This window comes from Pteropus vampyrus, unplaced genomic scaffold, assembly GCF_000151845.1.
Source record: "Pteropus vampyrus isolate Shadow unplaced genomic scaffold, Pvam_2.0 Scaffold182, whole genome shotgun sequence".
NCBI lineage: Eukaryota > Metazoa > Chordata > Mammalia > Chiroptera > Pteropodidae > Pteropus > Pteropus vampyrus.
In genome coordinates this window covers 2,266,170-2,283,473 of record NW_011888963.1, presented here as the reverse complement: position 1 = coordinate 2,283,473, position 17,304 = coordinate 2,266,170, and the positions used below count along the sequence as shown (strand labels likewise).

The following is a 17,304-nucleotide window of genomic DNA, read 5'->3' as shown; positions in this document are numbered from 1 at the left end:
CGGCTCCGGGCGGCGACGCGGGCGAAGGGCGCGGCAGGCGCGATCGAGACAATAACCCCGCCGCCCGGCTCTGGGGGCGGCGGAGAGAAGGCAGGAGGTGGCGGCCTAGCGCGGCCGAGGTTCGCCCAGCGCCCCGGAGGCGCCTGCGTCCCCGCCGGCTGGGTCCCGCCGCCGTCGGGAGTGCGGGGCGCTCGGGTCGCTCGAGTCGCTCGAGGCTGGAGTCTCTCCGCGGGCGCCCCCTCCCTGCCCCCTCCCCGGAGCGCGCGGAGCTGGTTTTCCGGGTTCCCCTGGACCGAGCTGGATCCTGCTTCTCGCCAAGGCAGGAAGTGAGTTTCGCACGGTAATTCCGGGCGGTGTCACGAGTGAAAAGTTCTTTTTTTTCCCTTTTTTTCCCTTCGGCGAAGATCCTAGTTGGGGCTGGGAAACTCCTGCAAAACTCGAGACCAGAAAACCAGCCCGCTTCCCAGCCCCCACCAAAGCAGCCTACTCGTCCTGCTGCGGGAGGCCACTCCACATCCGCTCTCACCGGAGAGAGATTCGGCTGGAGCCAAAGTGACTAATGAAGGGAAGGAAATCATGTCTGGCGAAGCCTTGAGAAAGCTGCCCTGAGACACTGCCCGACCGAAAGGTAAGTGTCACGAAAGGTGTCTAGAAGTCACAAAGCTCCTGGGCCGGAAAAGAGACTGTTTTAATGTTTTTCACTTTTCCGCAAGTTGTCCGAAATTCTCCTTTTCTAATGTCGAACTGGGTAGCGTTTCAGGTGCTAAATAGAACTGATTTTTTTCCTCTTCTTCTACCCTTTGGACTGTGGTTATTTTAAAAGAGGTCGTAAGAATGCGGTGGGACGAAAAGTTTTAAGCGATCCGAAGAGAGTGAAGAAAGCGTGCCTTTGTTCAGCACAAAGTCCAGAACTTTTAGTTTCCCGGAGCGTATGCAATGTATATTTTTTTATTAAGTTGCTGAACCTGGCAACTTTTGTTTTGGAAGAAAGGTCGTTACAGTGAGTGATTTGCTTTTTTTTGAGATGGCTGCCACATTTGTTTACATTGTTACCGATTATTTGACTTTCGCGTTTAATCGTACAGTTTTTTGTTGTTTTTTAGTTCTAAACCATATCAAAATATTTCGTTGGATTTTATAAACAACGTTGCTATTTTTAGTCGTTTTTCTAGGTTGGTAATGTTTTCAGTAACTTGTTCCTTTCATACACTTAGAATCTTATAATACTTGTTCGATTAAATTTTTTTTATGGTGACATTGGTTAACAAAGTCTGAAAAGTTTCAGCTATACATTTTAACAGTAAGGGATATATATTTACACTGTCTGTTCACCTCCCATAGTTAGATTTCTTTCTGTCACCACATAATTGACCCCCTTTGCCCCATCTACCTTCCCCTCCTCCCTCGTTGTTTGATTAATTAAAGCAACTGTCTGCTAGATTTTTCTTGTTACTGACCTGGTAGGAAGGAAAAGGAGGGAGTGTTATGGATAAAGAGGGAGTTAAAATTAGAAGACGGACACCTGTAAGTGGTTTAATTTGTTAGGACTTGTCTACAATTCAGAACAGAACGTAGGAAGGGAAGTAAAACGATTTTCGTGGGAATCACATTGATTGTGGTTAAGCAGCTGTGCTTTTTGAATAATACAGTATTTACATTTTAGTGTTGGGCCTGATATTTTAGCCCATTCAGCCTAATAAGTGATAGGTAACCCACTCTGGGGGTAGGAATTAGTGAAGCATGGCAGACATTCCACCAGAGTTATAAACAATTCTCAACCAATGGGCAGTTTTTATAGATTAAACTAGTTCTGGGCGCAGCAAACACGAAATGTCTCTTTAGTGGTGTCTTTTAAATTTTGATTTTTTTTCCAGTGCTTTGTGGTAAAGGGAGGTGAATGATAATGTTGTGCTTCTGAATAATTATTAGGTAAATATGGTATTCTGTTGGTAAGTATGTCTTAAATATAAATTGTTTGGTTTGTCCATGTTACCCAAAGAAAAACTGTTGGCTTCTTTAGTTCAAGGAAGAGAAAAGGCAGGTTTTAAAGAGCAGGATCAATTTTTTTTCACAATTTGTTCATTGTTACTTTATTAAGTACATTTCAAAATGGGATTCTTTTAACTATTACTGTGTATTATTTTGATCCTCCCCTCCCCCCCCACCGAGTTTAGTCTCTGGAGATTTTCTTTTAGGCTGTTGGTAAGATTTGTGAACCATCAAGAAATTCTTGTTAAGTCAAAGTAACTTTATCAAGGAATTTAAGTGCATAACTGATCTACTTTATGATTTTGGAACGTATCATTAGGCAGTAAAAGAGGTTATTCTTGGGCATCTGAAAGAGCGGAACAAAATAAATGGCACTGAACTTCATTTTCCTTATATGGCTTATACTTGGCCTCAGAGCAACAAAGCCTTAATAGAACAAGTCTTTAGTAGAGAATTATCACTTTATAAAGATGTTTCTCTGAATTAGTAAATTTTACATATGAAAAGTATCATAGCACTCAAAAATAACTACTTAAATCTGTTTTAAAAGACCTAGTTCTTTTTTTCTTGAGGGAGCAATAATATGTTTAGATGTGGACAACACAGTTTTTAAAAGCAAGGTTGTTCACCTTTGTAGTTGCCTTTAATTCCCTTTTTCCTCTCAAGCAAAATTTACTTTGATTTCCTTAGGATTTTGTTAGTTTAACACTTAAGGAATGTTAGGCTTCATACAATTATCAAACTATAAACATTTTCAACGCCTTGTTTAAAATGTGACAGTGGTTTGGAAAGAGGTTAAAGAAATGATAGTTGAAATATTTTTAAGTGACTTCAAATTTTGGATATTTTTCTTAGTATTGTGTGAGTTTTCTTAGATTAAGTTGGCAAATCTAGAGTATTTCCAAAGTGTTTGCTTATGTTGCGCGAAATGCACATTTAATGGCACTGTTTATTGAAGGTACTTAGGAGTTTTCAATAGTGATAAACTTAAATCCTTCAGCTGATTCAAGTATTACGTTATGAAGTCTACCTGCTGTTTGAGAACAAGCTGTTGCAAACTTTTCATGTGTTTCTAGCTTACAGAGGTTCAAATCTGGAAACCAAATTTTTATTGCATGTTACTTAATGAAGTGATAACTATAGAGACATTTACATATGTCATTGGCAAATTTCTGAAGTTTAGTTACTTTAGAGATATTGGAACTAAACTCTTGGTAGTAAACGATACCTTACTTTAATAAACATACTTTAAATTTTCAGAAAATTGGGTGCATATTTTGGCATTTATTTTAAATAATTGATTATAGATATCATGATTTAAGGGTTTAAGCTGTTTTGAGTTTAGAAATGGACTATGGCAGTGTTTACAAAGTATTTGGGATAACGCAGACTTTTAGTGGTGTTAGATAGCAAAGTGATTTTCTTTTTGTAATTGCTACTTCTAACACACTTTGTTGCTTGCATTTTTATTTTGACTCTTTTCCTTGCCTGTCCATTTCTCTTTGTTACATGCTTTGTTTTTTTCTGGGAACACCAGAAAAAGTCCTAAAGATGTCTTTTTCCCTTTCCTGACAACATGTATTGTACCTGTGTTTAGTTGTTCCCAATAGGTGATTCCAGTTTTGAAAGCACACAGTTTGCTCTTGCATAGAAAATATGTACATTAATTATACTCTGTAATATCTGTGTTTGAATTTTCTAAGGAAATAAGCTTAGCACTTCTGTCTTCCACTTTTCTTTGATTTATTCCACATTGTTTTTTTCCCCTTGGTGCCTATCACTAACACTTGAACCATGCTACACCCATGTTTCAGATTTACCTTTTAGCTTTCTCCTCTGTCTTAGGTTCTCTAATTGTAAAAAAGCAATCTAAATCAGTGTTCTCTTCTAATTTTTTTAGCTTCCTATTTTTATAGTTAGCTTCATTTACTCCCCACTTTCTTCATGTTCAGCTGTTGTTTCTTAATTTTATTTTGCCTCTCTCTCCTTTCTAAACTTTATTAGTCTATGTTTATCACCTAAAAAAAGATTGAAACATGAGTAGAAAATTATTTGATCAGCCCCATGTGATTCCGAATATTGCTTTTGCATTCCAACTCAGTTTACGTTGCAGTATTTTAATTTTATTTATTATTATATTTTGTTTTTTATTTGTACTTTGTTTCCTCAATTATTTTCCATCCCCAGAATTACCTCTGTTAAGATCAGATTGTTAACGTATTATTAGATTAAGACTCTGTACAACCCCTGTACCTTCTTGTGTTATTATTATTTGGCCTTTTAAAACACAAGCTTTTATCTTTGTTCCTTCTCCATTTTGTTCTTTTTCCTTTCTGTCCTACCTCTCAAAGTTAGATGTCTTCCCTGTAAATGTTCCTAAAATTTTTAAATTGCCTTCCTTTGAAATATGAAATAAGCATAGTAGAATTCTGTCGCTCACTTTATTCTTGCCACTTCAAGTTTTGTTCCAGGCATCATTGGATAAAGGCCTTGCCAGGCTTTATAAATGGCAGTGTGTAAGACAATAGAAAACAATATGTAAAAATTAAGCCAATAAAAGAAGATTCTACTTTATGGAGGTGGTTTTTCTGTGACTTTAGGTACATGGAATGTAGTAGAAAAACTAGATAACCAAAAAGACATCTAAGTAATCAAAGTGGATATAGTAAAGTCTGGGGACTTCATTCATAGGGGCATCCTTCTTCAGAGCCCATTTCATTTTGTAGATAGTAAGCTGTTGCAACTGCCTTTGATGCAGTTGTCTTTTTGGTGTACTTGAAGGGGTGAGAGAAGCACTTTGACAGCGTCATAAAATTATGGCCTGCTGTGTTACAGTGAAGGAATAGGAAAAAGGAAGCAAGCATACTGAAAACTTTGAAAATAGAGTGGTCTTACAGCTTGCTTTGGGGCAGAGTGCCTTATACATTTCATTTGTCCTAAGGGGGAGTCAATTCTATTATAGCATAGTATAATTACAAGTAAATAGCTCAAAGGCAGCGTTTCTCAAACTTCTTGGTCTTAGGATCTCTTTATATTCTTACAAATTACTGAGAATCCCAAAAGCTTTGGTTTATCTGGGTTATATTTATTATAGTTCCCATAATAGGAAATTTTTAAAATTATATCTCCCATATTAGAAAAAATTTTTAATTAATTTAAAATAACAAACCATTGCATGTTAACATAACACTGTTTTAATAATTAAAAAAAAAAGTTTTTCAAAGCAAATCTTTAGTAAAAAGAGTGGCATTGTTACATATTTTTGCAAGTCTCATGTCTAGTTGAAGAGAAAACAGCTTGATTGTCATATCTGCTTCTTGCAATATGTTGTTTTAGTTGAAATATATGAAGAAAACTTAGCATTATATAGATATGTGGTTGGAAAAGGGAGTATTTTCATAGCCTTTAATTAAAGAGGATTATGAATATTCTTTGCTAGCACACCAAAATTTGACAAGTAGTAGTTTTTTAAAGGTTAGCTCAATGTCAGATCCGAAACCATATTGATTAATTTTTCATTTCTTGTTACCTTAAGATCTATTATCTTGCACTTTGAATCTTTCCACCTGTTCATGGTTTTGTAACACCACATATTGGTTAGTTGGGGAAATACTGGTTCATTGAGTAACATATTTTTCCAAATGTTAACACATTCATTATGCAATAGCAAATAAAAACACAAAAAAATTGTTAATATCACCTTGAATCTCTGCAGAAAAGTCTCTAATATTGTGAAATTGTTAAGCTCTAGGAGGCAGATACAAGTTTTCCACAATTCTAAATTTCCATTTGGAAATTTGAATATTAATAATTGGTCTAAATATGTTAGTGTCTTTCCCTTGAAGTTACAGGCTAACTTGGATTATTTTTGAGAAAATGTCTGCCAAATTCCTAAGTCTATATAACCATAGTTTGTCATTTGTTCTTTTAAGTTAGAATGGTGTTCCATTAAAAAAAGGCTATTTTAGCACATAACTAAAAGTAATTACACAACTGTTTTTCCTTAAGATTGCCATTCCTTCACACGGAATGTGAAAAAAACACGTATTGAAGTGTTGAGATTTAATAAAATTATTTTTCACTGCTCATTAGAGATTTTCTTAAGTGAAAGTGGCATTTAAAACCTGTAGTGGGAATATACAGTGGTGTTAGCACAGCTCGATGTCACTGCTTTTGTATTTGCTAAGGTGCTAGCATTTTTCCCTCCATTGCTTTTGCACCATTGCTGTCAGTATAGTAATGGAAAAGGGCAAACAGTTATGAAAATAATTTTGACTTCAGAGACTCTTTGAAAATGTCTCAGGATTTCCTGGGCCCATAGACCGTGATGCTTTTAGAACTCAGGAATGTTGGGATTTATGGAGCTTTCATTACTTTGATTTTTTTTTTGTGGGAGTAGGGTTGGGGAGGGGGAGGCTGGTGCTTCTGGTATTATATTTAGGGAGAATCCTGAGGCTTGGTCTTTTTAGCTTACTAATTTGGTCTTCAATTATTTTGTTACTTTTGTTTGGGGTGGGGCATAGAGTTTCTAAGAACTCTGGCTTTTTATAAGAGTTGATTTTATTATTTTTACATTGTCTTCTGTTTATGAAGAGTAAAGGAAATTCGATCTTATTGTACTTGGTATACATTCATCATGCTTTTGGTTTTTCCTCAGATGTTAGATTTTTTTTTGTTGTGGTTAAAGTTTTATATAATGGTTCAGACTATACCATATTGGTCATTTAAGAGTATTTGCCCAACTCAAGTGAATCCCTGTTCTTCTGGCTTTGGTATTTTTACATAATGGATTTCTCCTTTAGGGTATGTGGGTTGTTTGTCCTCTTACACCTGTTACCTGTCCCTCAGGAGATAATAGTCTCCTATTTTCACAGTTATATTGCCCAAATGTCATATCTCCATAGCGGTCCCCAACCTTTTTGGCACCAGCGACTGGTGTTCTTATGAAAATCTAATGTCTGATGATCTGAGGTGGAGCTGAGACCATGGTAGTTGCTAGGGAGTGGATGCAAATACAGATGAAGCTTCACTGGCTCATCTGCTGCTCACCTCCTGCTGTGCTGCCTGGTTCCTAACAGGCCATGGACCGGTATCGGTCTGTGGCCCAGGGGTTGGGGACCCCTGTCCTATAATACAGAGGGCTGTGCTGGAGGCCTTAACCATGGCAGCTATTCTGCTATGGTTTTTTTTACCTGACCGAATGCCCAGGACACACTTCTCCCAATCCTTCTTGCTAAGAAAACGTATCATTTTTTGTGGAGATCCTACTTTATGCTTGTTTTGTGTGTCTGGTTCCTCATATGTGTTGTGTTTTGTTGTCATTTCCCCCCAATATACTTTGTAGTCTCTACAAATCTCTGTCTCATCTGTAGATATATCCCTCCCAGGTTTTTCAGTACTGCTGTAAATTATTTTTGTAATATTTCCATCATATTTTAAAGTGTGGAACAATGACAGATATACAGAAAAGTTGGAAACATGGTACAAGGAACTTTTTGTTCCTGAACCATTTGACAGTAAGTTGCCCACTTGGTGCCCCATTACTCCCAAATACTTTAAAGCTTTGTTTCCTACAAACAAAGACATTCTGCTGTATAATGATATTATAACCATCAAAATTAGGAAGTTAAGAAGAATACATTACTAACATCTAAATCTCACCAGTGGTCCGTGTCTTTTAGAGCAAAAGGATCAGAATTATGCTTTATATTTAGTTGTCATGTATCTTAAGTCTTTAATCTGAAACAATTTTTGTCTTTTCTTTCAGAGTCTTGATACTTTTGAAGATTATAAATCTAGTTATTTTGTAGAATACCCCTTAACTTGCATTTCTCTGTTTCTATGATTAGATCTTCGATTAGATTTTATGAGATCTTTGGCAGGGTTACCATGGATAACCCTGATACTGCATTCTTTCTTCTTGCATCTTATTAGGTTGCAGGCAGTTTCTTTCAGTAGTCCCATTACTGATAGTCATTGATTACGTGATTATGGTTTGTAACTACCAAATATCTCCTGTACGAAGGTACTCTTTTCTCATTTGTAATTAATAAATATTTTGGGGGTAGGTACTTTAAAACTATAAATATTTTGTTCCTCATCAAATTTTTAATTTAATTTAATTCATTTATTTACATGTATATATTCATGTTACTTATTCACTGGGTTATATTCCATTATCATTTATTTTGACGAAATTGTTATTTTATTTTTTAAATTATTTTAGGCGAGGCAACCTTTGTTTGACCTCACAGATTGCAAGGACCTTGTCAGCTTACAATCCCTTTTTTTTTTATTATTTTTTATTTTTTATGCCTACCGCACCTGGTTTTCCTAGGTGGTCTCCCATCCAAGTACTAACAGATCTGACCCTTAAGATACATGACTTAAGATACAAAGACTTAAGATACATGACAACTAAATATAAAGCATAATTCCAAGATCAGACGGGATTGGGCTTGTTCAGGGTGACATGGCTCTAGACGAAATTGTTCTTTATTTGGCAAGTGGGAACCTCTTCTACCTGGCCTCTTTTCCTTTTTTCTTTTTTGACATAGTTCTTGCTTTGTTGAGCACTTCCTTGTATCTAGCACAATGTGTTGTTTCAGATTTACCTTCAAACTTGTTGCAGCTATTTTAAATGGAAAATGGAACTTAAAGGCCAAGATCTGGGCACTTCTTTGGGATATTTTTATGTGCACACATGTATACATTTACATCTATATTTTTATTAACAAAAAAAAAGAATGATTTCACAATGATACCTCCAGTTCTAATTCAGTGCCACAGGGTTTATTCTAGTGTTTTTCTCTCCCATTTTGTAAATTATCTCTGGCAGTGAGAACTAATTTTGTTTCTCTACTTTTTTTGGTTAGGGAGATGAGGTAAACATTTGTTCAGACATATTTTTGGCCAGCAGTCCCTATAGTCCAGTTAATTTCCAAAGTATTTCTAAAGGGATAAAATTCTAAAATATGATATATTTCACTTACATGAAATAGTTTATTCCTCAGTAATCCCAGGTTACTATGTGAAAGAATCAGTACTTCTATTGTACACTTTTGATAAGTTCCTTATGGAGATAACGTTGGAGCTCGATTTTAGTATGAATGCAATGACTGGTGCAACTGTGTTTTTCCATATTGGGGTTATATTGTTCATATGATTCTAAAGTTTGGAGGATGTATCTCTCTTCCTGACAATGGTGCCCTTGGAATTTCAAACCTTAGAGTTATTCTGGAACCATGGATGATGGGGTGGGGAGGAGGTTGTTCTGTTTGTATTAGAGCCACCTCAAAAAACTGTAACCTAAAAATGAATCTCCTTACCAAAGCTGTCACCCAGCCTAGAAAAAGTTGATTTGACTTTCCCATCCGCGGAGGTTGTGGAAGTGATTTAGAGGCATACTGGGATATCTTTTTCTGACTAAAATGGATTTATTTTGTCTTCTGGAGAATAGATTTACTCTCAGCCTTCTAGGAAAAGATAAGGATTCTGGCAGCAGCAAATAGACTCGTTGGATGCCCTGTTAACCTCTGGGGACTTCAGAAGATTTAATTAATTGTCCTGGTGCTAACTGTAGTTTGCTTGGTTATAGATACCTGATATCCACATGGTGTCCTGTCTGCTCTCTTCTTTTGAAAACCATTCCCAAGCCAGAAACTCTGGGAGTCATCTTCTTTATCTTCCTGACCTTAGTTATTGAAATCAATACTATTTCTATTAATTCTATCTTTTAGTATCTATAGAGTGAGATACTTTAGAGTAGCCTAGGAAGGCTGGATATTTGTACAAGCAGGGAGAGGCTTTTGACAGGCAAAGGGCTAATAAAACTAATTCTTTTTCTGGTCATAAAAATTGAAATGCGTAAATGCGTAATACAGAAGCGGAAAATTCTCCATTATTCCATTTCCCAGAGATACTCTTATTAGTGTATTGTGCATTTTTCTGAACACTTCTATATATTACAACACAGTGTGCATGTATGTACATGTATAATGTCTTTAAATAAAAATGGGAGATGTAGTTCATTAACATATAAGGGGATGATATAGTAGGTATGTATATGTGTTAATTAGTATTAGCATTGTTTCTAGGTTATACATGACAGTGCTGTATTGTTTTGCACATAAATTTTTTTTTCACTTTTATATGACCTTTTTTTTAGTGGATGAATACTCAGAGTACATTTGCTGTGTGTTTAGTTAAAATTGACAGGTGGAATCAAATTTCCTCCGAAGAGTTTTTATCAATTTGTACTTAAACCAGTAGTATATGAGTTACCTCTCCATGTACATTCTTGAACAAATTGGATATTAGCTATCTTAAAATACTTGTGCAACCCTGAGACAGGCAATATAGTATAATATGTAAGAACATATTCTTTGGAGTCCGATTGCCTGGGTTTAAACCTATTAGTTCTTACTAATTATGACATTGGCAAGTTAAATGTAAAAATTTTTTTAGGACTATTACATATTTGTATGCCTTTTGTGTTCCACATGGATTCAGTTATTTTCTTGCTTATACACTTTGGTTATGTTGTTTTCCATATAAAAGGTTTAAATTTTAATATAGTCAAATTTGTCAGTCTTCATGCATTTTGGGATTTAATGACATTCTTAGAAAGGATTTGTGCCAAGATTATAAAAATAATAACCTAAGTTTTCTTAAGGGATGAAATATCTTGATTTATTCTATTCAGACTTCTAACCAGATGTAACACCATTTGTTGACTAAACTATCTTTTTACCTTTAAAATTATTTCTTTATCAGTAATTTCTAAATACACGTAATCGATTTATGTCGATTTTTATTGTTTTTCTTTTTTGTTATGACGATACTATGCTATCTTGATTCCCCCTCTCGTTTTAGTATGCTTAATATTTAGTGGTTTATTACTCTGCTTTTCAAAGAATTTTCCAGGTGGACTTGTGACTCATTAAGATCTAAATATAATTCTTGTTGGTATGTTGATGAGAGTGCTTTGAATTTATAGGTCAACTTAGTAATTGATACCTTTATAATAGCATATCTTTTTCTAGGAAGGTAAGTTTTCCATTTATTTAATAGTTCGTGCCCTTCAGGGGAGTTTATGATTTTCTTACTGTCATATCCAGGTTTCTTATTACTATGCATATTTCTTGTTATTAAGTAATGTATATTTTTTATTTTATTTCCAAAAACTCGAGGGAAGGTGAGAGCTGCTACTGTTACGTATGAATGGGGCTGTTTTGTTAATTATATTCTTATCTGGATATATAAATAGAGGGAGGGGATTGATTTTTCATATTTATTACCTACTACATTCTACTGAAGACTTAAAAAAATTGCTAATAGATTTTTCGATGATATGCTTGTATCTTCCAGGTATATAAGTATAGCTATACTAGTAATAATAGTATCTTTTATTTAATTAAATCATAAATATATTAAATATATGCCCTGATATTTTTTAATTTAATGTATATACTAACAGGTACTTAATAACCCATTTTTTTAACTATAAAATTCTTCAGTTTTATTTCATTGCTTGAAGATCATCCTCCAACATTAGGATAGCAGTCTGATTAATGTAATTAATAGGGAGTTTTTATTGCGACCAGGGGCTTCCATTTAATCATACTGGACTTGCTTTCTTTGGCATTGTTTGGCTGTGGGAATGGAAAGGAGAAAAAGAAAATTTGTTTAACTGAGTATCTTTGTTAGAGAAGTAAAAATCCTTGGGTGGATATAAGTAGAAGTTGGTCCCCTCTAGTATTGTTCTGCCCCTTGGAAAGGTGTATTTAGTGATATGAGAATGCCTTCTTGAACCTTGTTGTTCCTTAACTGCTTTTTGATTTCTCTCTGGAAAAAAAAAAATACTAAATAAACATTTTCCTTGAACTGTTTAGTATTTATTGCAATACACTGTAATAATTATGTGTATCGTTAAATCAGTTATTTTCATCCTTTATTCGATTATAATAGTAAACTCTTTACTTAGGTAGTTTATACAAATAAATGTTTCCTAAGAGATCTTTGCCACAACTTACATCCTAGGGTTTATTTTTGTCAATTTACATGTTTTACTGACCTTGATTTTATCCTTCCTTGTAATATATTTAATCGATAATTTGATGTAATTGAAAGATATATTCTCCAGAATGCTGATATTTTTCCCAGATTCTATAGATTTTAGCACTGAAAGTGACTTATTTAAAAATAATCTAGTGTATGTAATCACTCTTCCTTTTCTTTTTTTTTATCAGAAGAGGAAATTATTGGCCCAGACAGGGAAGTGAAATACTAGAGGTCATTTAGTTTGTTAGTGACGTGAGAGTAGAAAAAGAAATCCAGGTTTCCTGACTATTGGTTTCTCTTATAAACGTCATTTTCCGAGGTATTTTCTGAAATATACGGTTTCTTTAGAATAGCATGATTTTTTATGTGCCAAATGTTTATTTTATTTTGTGCCTCCTTTCAATTCTCATCTCCCTCCCTCCCCCTGCCCCACGCCTCCAGCTTTATTGAGACATAATTGACATATAACATTGTGTAAGGTTAAGGCGTACAGTGTATTGGTTTGATACACATATTTTGCAGTGTGATTACCACTGTTGGGTTACCTAACACCTCCAACATATCACATAGTTACCTTTTTTTGTGTGTGTGTGATGAGAACATTTAATTTCAAGCATATAACATAGTGTTGGTAACTAATCAATTACAATGCTGTGCATCAGATCCTCTGAACTACAATTTTTTTCTTCGGAACTATACTTATAACTGGAAGCTAGAATAGCACTATTTTCCAAATATCTTTAATAGGAGTGATAGAAAAAAAGTTCTGGATTAACATAAACGAGGAAACCTTGGGTTAATATCCCTTTTTTTCCCCCTGTTTTGGCAGATGCCAGTTTGTCATAGATGATTATTCTTAATTTTAGAAGTAACTGGAATACAGCCCAGTTTATTAAAAATGTTAACATCAGTGTTTGAACCAATAAGTTCCATGGTAAGATTTCTCTTAAAGCAGTATGTAATTTGTAATTTCAGATGTTTAAGAATAGACTTTACTTTTTGAATAGGTTCAGGTTTCCGGGAAAACAGGAGAAAGTGTAGAGTTCCCATTTTCTCCACTCCCCCATACCTTCTCCCTACTGTTAACTGTGGTACATTTGTTAATAATTGGTAAATCAATATTGACACATTATTAACTCACATTGCATTACATTAGGGTTTACTCTTTGTGAGGTTCATTTTTTGGGTTTTGACAAATGTATCCACCATTGTTGCTAATAATAACAACAACGTACTCAGTGGTGGTAGTTTATGCATAATTTAATTAATGACAACAGTGTTACAGGGGACGAGAGGGAGGAATTGGGAATACTATGTAATAAGGTACTTGTATTGAGAAGATCGAAATTTTACTGGCACGTATACAGGAATAATGTAATATAGATGTTGAAATTACCTATATTGAATGTTTAGAAATTGACTTTTAAAGAAATGATAAACTTTTTGTAATTCATGTCCAGTTTCTGGAATATTAAAATTTAAATCAGAAATAGGCAAACGAAAGTGGAACCATTCTCATCACTAAATTTTTTAGTTACTGTTCTACAGCTCCTACTGGGCCTCTTTCTACTGAGTATATCTTTGGAAGATATACTCAGCCATCAAGCCCAATTCAAGTACTGTTGTTTCTGTTGAAGCTTCCCCAGATATTTAAGAAGTTTTTCCTTTTTTGGATTTATAACTTAAAAATTTTTTTGACTTGTGGTAAAATACACATAACATAAAATTTACTTTCTTAACCATTTGTAAGTATACATTTCAGTGGTATTAAGTACACATTGTTGTGCATCAGTCAGCACAATCCATCTTTAGAATTCATCTAGCACACTTGGAATTTTTTATACATTAAACAATAGCTCCCCATTTCTTCCCTCTTCCTCCCACCTTCTTGCAACCACTATTCTGCTTTCTAGCTCTATGATTTTGACTACGTTAAGTGCCTCATATAAATGAAATCATATGATATTTGTCTTTGTGTCTGGTTTATTTCACTTAGCATAATGTCCTCAAAATTCATGCATGTAGTGTCTGTCAAAATTTCCTTTTTAAGGCTAAAAATTCCATTGTATATACCATGTTTTGCTTAACTGTCATATTTTAGCTATTGTGAATAATAGTGCCATAAACATGGATGTGCAGATATTTCTTTGAGACCTTGCTTCCAATTGTTTAGGGTATGTACCCAGAAATGGAATTGCTGGATCACGTGATAATTTTTTAATTTTTTGAGGATCTGCAATATTGTTTTCCACCGTAGCTATACTATTTTACATTCCCACCAGTAGTGCACAGGGGGTCTAAATTCAACATATCCTTGTCAACACTTTTCTTTTTTTCATTTTGTTTTGTATAGTAGCCATCCTAATGATTGTGAGGTGGTATCTCAATTTTGATTTGCATTACCCTAATGACCAGTGATAGTGAACATCTTTTTCATGTGCTTATTGGTATATCTTCTTTGGAAAAATGTCTATTCAAACCCTTTGCCTGTATTTGAATCAGGTCATTTTGTTGTTGAGCTTTAGGAATTCTCTATATTTTGGATATTTATCCCTTATCAGATACATGATTTGCAAATATTTTTCCCATTCCGTGGTTTCTTATTTACTCTGTTGATAGTGGCTTGATGTAAAAATATTTTTAAAATTTTCTTGAAATCCAGTTTGTGTAATTTTCCTTTTTATTGCCTTACTTTTGGTGTCATAGCCAAGAACTCATTGTCAAATCCAATACCATAAAGCTTTTTGCCCTATGTTTTATTCTAAGAGTGTTAGTTTGGATTCATAACTTTTAAAAAGTTGTTAGCTATTTAATTTAAAACCTCACTATATAAACTTTTGTATTGTTTCTGGTTGTTCTTGGTTAGCCTAACTTTAAAAGATTTTCCTTTTTAGATAAAGTAAAAATGCTGCCAGTCTTCTCTTCTCCCCCAATTTATGTTTCCTTTCAGGCTTCTCTTTGGAATTAAGCTGTTTATTTTCTGATTATTGTTGATTTACATGCAGTTGTAAGAAATACTACAGTGAGCTCTTGTGTACTTTTTATCCATTTTCCCCTTGAGACAACATCTTGCAGAATTATAGTACACTATCACAACCAGGATAATAGAATTGATAGTCAAGATACAGAATAATAGTTCCATCATCACAAGAATTCCTATTCCCCTTTTATTACTGTTATACCCATCTCCCTCCCATACTTCTCCACTCCCTCATTTTTGTCTTTTTAAAATGGTATAAATGGAACATATAGTATGTAACTTTTAGGATTGGCTTTTGCACTTAGCTTAATTTCCTGGAGATTCATTAAAGTTGTTGCTTATAGTAATGGTTGATTCATTATTATTATTGAGTGGTATTCTACAGTATGGTTGTAACCATTTCATCTTGAAGGATATCTAAGTTGTTTCCAGTTTTTGGCTATTATGAGTGAAGCTACTATGAACATTCATGTATAGATTTTTGCGTGAAGACAAGTCCTTATTTTTCTGGGATAAATGTCTAAGAGTATAATTGCTGTGTTGTAGAATTTAGTTTTATAAGCAACTATCAGAGTATTTTCCAGAGTGGCCCTCCATTTGTGTTCTCATAAACAGTGATGAGAGGTCTAGTTTTTCCACATTCTTGCCAGCATTTAGTATTGTTGTTATTTCTTTTTTTTTAATTTTTTTTATTTTTAGCATTCTTATGGGTATGTAGAGGTATCTTATATTTTTACTTTGCATTTCCCTAATGGCTGATGCTAAACATCTTTTATCTGCTTATTTACCATCTGTATAGTCTCATCACTGCAATGTCTGGTCATGTCTTTTGTCTATTTTCCAATTGAACTTTTTTTTTTTTTTTAACACTGTTGAGTTTTGAGAGTTCTTTACATATTTTTGATACTGATCCTTCCTTGGATATGTGATTTGCAAATATTTTCTCCCATTCTATAGCTTGTCTTTTCATTTCTTTTAACAGGATCTTTTACAGAGCAAGGGTTTTTAATTTTGTGGATACCAGTGTCAGTCTTACGGATTGTACTTTTGTTAAATCTAAGACTCTGCCTATCTGTATCCTGAAATTTTTCTCCTATGTATTTTTCTGAAAGTTTTATCATTTTACATTTAAATCTGTGATCTGTTTTGAGTTAATTTTTTGTATAAGGTGCGAGATTTAAGTCAGTTCTTTCTTGGCCTATAGATGTCCAGTTGCTTTAGCACTATTTCTTGAAAAGGTTCCATTCTTCCTCTGTTGAATTGCTTTGCATCTTTGTTGAAAATCATTGGAAATATTTGTATGTATAGGCATTTTTTAAAACGAGGAAAGGTACAAAATAGAAAATAAAAATACGCAGTTCTACCTCTCTGAAATAATCTCTTAATATTTTGTTGTATTTCTTTCTAGTCGTCCTAACCTTGAGTGTATATGCATAAAGTTATATATTTTTTTGTTAAAAAATTATTTCTAGTTCTTTTATTATGAGCAATTTTCATTTATGCATACAAAGACATCATTTTAATAATTATATAATTTTCTTTGATGTAGCTCTGCTGTAATTATTGATGGGATTTTATAGCGTTTCCATTTGGCTTTTTCATAGCATAGAAGTCAACACATAATTAATAGATTCTCAGTTTTTACTTGTTGAATTAGTTTAGATGTACTCATCATACTGAAGTAACATTTACCTTAAAAGGACAAAATTCTTCTTTACTCTTTATCTACTTTTTTACCTATTACCGCCTGCCAAAGATTGCAGTATATGATTTTGTTGGGCACCTTTTTCAGAGTTGAGTATTTCTTTGAATTGTATACAAGGTGAAGAGATTTTAGTGTATTAGTTTACAAGAGCACAGTTTCTTTCTACACAATAGTGTTTCACCTATCTATTCAGCTTCCCTTGTAGGAGCAAGGATTTGAGGCAATTTCTGGATGATAAATTGAATCTAGATTCTTAGACATTATATATAACAACAGCATTTAAGCACCTGCCTTGTGCTAAGTACTGTTCTAGGCTCAGGGAAGAAGACAGAGAACAAATATATAAGTCCTTCTACTTAATTCTGTTTCTAGTCTGTAAGTAGCACTACCTTTATTCCAGTAAATAAAGAAACTCAAGTACAAAGGCATTCTTTGTCAGAATCCATTGTGCCGTTCAGCCTCTTATGCAGTTTGCTTGCTGCGAAACTTTCTAGCATTTGGGGCAAGGGGCGGAGCGGGGGCGGGGGTGGGGGGGGGACTCTGGAGATCTTTTAAAATGATACTTCAA

At 34.3% G+C, this 17,304-nt stretch overlaps 1 protein-coding gene across 7 annotated transcripts in view; it reads left to right on the top strand.

Annotated features, from left to right (window-relative positions):
• Window positions 1-6: 6 nt before the first annotated feature.
• ERBIN (erbb2 interacting protein) overlaps window positions 7-17,304 on the top strand; it is a 95,568-nt gene continuing 78,270 nt past the window's right edge. For all 7 annotated transcript variants that reach the window (XM_011371072.2, XM_011371066.2, XM_011371071.2 and 4 more), the window contains exon 1: window positions 7-628. The gene's annotated coding sequence lies outside the window, so the exon portion shown is untranslated. The remainder of the gene's footprint in view (window positions 629-17,304) is intronic.